This window comes from Molossus molossus, unplaced genomic scaffold (genome assembly GCF_014108415.1).
Source record: "Molossus molossus isolate mMolMol1 unplaced genomic scaffold, mMolMol1.p scaffold_m16_p_2, whole genome shotgun sequence".
NCBI lineage: Eukaryota > Metazoa > Chordata > Mammalia > Chiroptera > Molossidae > Molossus > Molossus molossus.
Window position 1 is genome coordinate 140376003 of NW_023425355.1, and position 4074 is coordinate 140380076.

Sequence of the window (4074 nt, forward strand, 5' to 3'; positions counted from 1 at the left end):
ACATTCACTGAGCTAATGATCATCAATTTGTAGATGTTCATAGCATCCTATAGCCAGAAGGAAAGTATTCTCTAGTTCTTAACCTTTGGGCCATTTTCTCTGCCATCATCATTTACAATAGAAAACAAAAAGATGGAAACAATATTGGTTATTTCATAATTTTTCACAATATTGTAAAAAGAACTTTTAAAATTATTGGGTAAAATGTGACTTGGAATGGTTTCAGGGCTCTAAACACTTTCTGTTGGATTATTCCAACAGATTTGATTAAGTGGTTTTTCTAAAAGATAACCTTGTCCCTACTACCATGAATAATCTAGAATCCAATAGATGCATGTTTCTAATATGCAATTTATTCAGATGACACTAGGACATTATATGTTTTCATTAAGATAGCCTTAGCCTTCAAACTATGGAAAAGATAACTGTTTTCTCAACTAGCTTTCTTTCTCAATGACCAACAAATCTTGTGTAATATAGATACAACACTGCTGTTCACTCCAAATATACTCCCTTTCCTTCCCTAGACAGTCTACAGATACCTGTATGTAAGCAATAAAACGGGGTGGGCTTTCTGATCACTTATTCAATACCAAAGACCATGTCCAATCACACTGAAGAAAAATTCATCCTGGGGGCATAGTGGCGGCTGGGCTGGTGCTGTGGGAGGAAGAACCTGAAGGGGTTAGGGTGGTGGTGCCTCACTTCCTCCCTCAGTGCCATTTTGTGGCAGGGAGACCTACCGGCAAATAAAGGGGCGCACTGGACCTGCGGTATCACAATCGGGCCGTCTGGGCAGCGATCCGGCAGCGTGGCCTCAGCTTATATAACTGGGCAGCACTAGCATGATGTCTCACTGGACAGGATTCAAGATGACCACCGAGGAACCGCTCCCTAAAAGAGTTCGACTGAGTGAGACAGACTTTAAAGTTATGGCACGAGATGAGCTCATTATAAGATGGAAACAGTATGAAGCATATGTTCAAGCTTTGGAGGCCAAGTACACAGATCTGTACTCTAATGTAACTGGCTTAAGGGAATCAGAAGAAAAACTAAAGCAACAGTTGCAACTGTCTGCATACAGGAAAAATATCCTTGTAATGCGACTAGCAACCAACGAGCAAGAGGTGCAAGAGTATACTGCTCAAATCCAGTACCTCCAGAAACTCCAGCAGCCTAGTGTTGCCCAGCTGACGTCAACAGTAGTAAAGCCCACGATCAACTTGTTTTTCCTAAAAATGAAAGGTGAACTGGAACAGACTAAAAACAAACTGGAACAAACCCAAAATGAACTGAGTGCCTGGAAGTTTACGCCTAATAGCCAAATCGGCAAAAAGTTAATGGTAAAGTGTCGAATGCTTATCCAGGAGAATCAAGAACTTGGAAGGCAGCTGTCCCGGGAACATATCACACGACTTGAAGCAGAGTTGGCTTTACAGTATAAATATAAGGAGGAACTTAAAAGCAGTCGGGATGAATTGAATGACTTCATCATTCAGCTTGACGAAGAAGTAGAGGGTATGCAGAGTACCATTCTAGTTCTTCAGCAACAACTGAAGGAGACACGCCAACAGTTGTCTCAGTACCAAAAGCAAAGTCTCAAGCCCCAGCTGTGAGTGCCAGCAGGGCTACACCTTCCGAGCCTGTAGGAAAGAGCCCAAGGTAAAGACTGCAGTCGGCTGGCCAGTGGACCAAGCAATGGGCAGTTCCTCCTGGCAGAGGACGCCTGGGTCTGGATGTCACAGGGAGGGGAACATAACCGAAGATGGCTTTCCTTCTTCTCCAGGTAATGGTAATAAGGCTTCCAACAGCTCAGAGGAGAGAACTGGCGAAGGATAAACCAACTCAGTGTGGGATATGAAAGTGTAGGCTTGCCCACGGACATTGAAAACTCTCACCCACCACTCAAATGACACTCCAATCATGACCCTCAACAGAAGAAAACACTGAATGGGAAAGGTAACCCAAGTGAGGGTTCCTGCCACAGTCAGAATTGTTTGGACTCTGTAAATGTACAGGCTTCAGTTTTATAATATGTTTCCAGCAGACTGTTTTACAGCGTCATTTAATTTGGGAGAGGATACTGTCCAGCAAGTTAAGGCACACTTTTGTCACAATTTGCCTTTTTTGGTGGGTGTGTGTTTTCCTTGTTTTTCCTCTTTGCTTCAATACCTCTGCCACTTTGGAAATTGTAACAGTTAATTACCTTGTTGCTAAAAGGACATTTTGTATAGGGTCAGCTTATTTTTACATGAGTTGATGTGAAGTTGTAAATGGAAATCTTCAAGCATAACACAATGATGTCTGTATAAATCTGTGTCTATCTACAATCTGTGCTGTGTAGGGCATTCTTACTCATGCTGTTACTATGTTTATGCACCATTCAGATGTGTTAGAGTAGATATGGTTTATGACTGCCAAGTTTGTCCAGTGCAATAGTTTTATTATTAAAAGTTGGATTTGTTGATGGAGTACTGTAATAGTTTCAGTGTTAGCTACAGGTTTTTCCACCATATAATTGTGCATCTTCTCTTTAGGTGACTAAATGTTTAAGAAATTTGTGTGCACAGTTACTCAATTTTTATGAACTGTTGTACCCTGTTAATGCATATTGCTCTGTGACTCAGTATATTTTACCTGAACTGGCCAAATTTAAATAAAGATTTTTAATGTTAAAAAATCTTTCATTGTTTAAAAAAATTGACCAGCAGTTTGCATTGATTCTTAGAAGATGGTCATTTCTCATTCATGGATCTAGGTATAGGTAATTTCTCATACACTGATCCATGGAATCTATAAAGTGCTTCACAATTAAACAAAAGAAACAAACAATTATGTACCATTACAAGTTACCTTTCAATCCTTACTCTGAAGATCAAGGGGTGTGTTCATTTATATATTTTTGTAGTTATTACCCATTTTGTTGGGTATTTGAGGGGGTAATGAGAGACTGGAAAGTATTAAAAGTTTTCCCAAGCCATGGAAGTGCATAAATACCTTCAAAAGTGGGGTGGAGTTTGATAAATTATGGCAGAAATACCCTTTAAAAGAGTGCCTATACATCCATAATGGCTAACATTGAATTGGAGTCTTACTTTAGACACCAGAACTAAAAGAAAATAGCACTGACCCAGGGTAATGGCAATTATCTGAATTTATATAACACCTCCATTCCCAGAGAGTTATGTGTAATTTAATTTAATTTACACTTAATTCCATTTTAATTGCACAAATGCTCCACTCTACTCCTACAGTTAAGTCTTTTATTAAAAAATGAGGGTAGGACCCTGGGTGGTTTGGCTCAGTTGTTAGAGCGTCAGCCAGAGGAAAGAAGAGTCGTGGGTTTGGTTCCCAGTCAAGGGCATGTACCTTGGTTGCAGGTTCAATCCCCCACCCTGGTTGGGGGCATGTGGGAGACAGCTAATCAATGTGTTTCTCTTACACTGATGTTTCTCTTCTCTTCTCTTCTCTTCTCTTCTCTTCTCTTCTCTTCTCTTCTCTTCTCTTCTCTTCTCTTCTCTTCTCTTCTCTTCTCTTCTCTTCTCTCCCTCCCTTCCACTTTATCTAAAAATCAATAGAAAAATATACTCGGGTTTTAAAAAAAGGATTTAAAAAAAATGAGGGTCGGGAACATAAATGCCTACTTCTTTTGCATCTTTATTGCATCTAGAAACCTGATTTATATGTTTAAAGTATGTCCTTTATGTTCAAAATATGTGCGATTTATTGGTTGACTAAGGAAAAAAAAAAAACCTTGCATCACATAAATTATTAGTCTCTAATTTATTTTGTATAATTTCTGTTTTTCCTTGTTCAATTACTCCCTTCTAAACTAGAGATAAATTTGGACCAGGATGAAGTCTATGAATGGAAAGGATGAAGTGACAAGGAAAAAGAATGGAGCCAGATGCAAGCGTAGGTTTTTTGATGGCTATTGATTGCTTGACTCTGTGTTCAGTTTCCATTGATTTGTTGGGGTCAACTAGATTTACTACTACTATGCTTTGTTTCTGAGAGCTAGTGTTTTATTTTCCCTGCAGCAGCATGTCCCTTGTGCATAGGTCATTTCCCTCA

At 39.5% G+C, this 4074-nt stretch overlaps 1 pseudogene; it reads left to right on the top strand.

Annotated features, from left to right (window-relative positions):
- The first annotated feature begins 872 nt into the window (after window positions 1-872).
- Window positions 873-2033, top strand: LOC118636552 (annotated as a pseudogene).
- Window positions 2034-4074: the final 2041 nt, after the last annotated feature.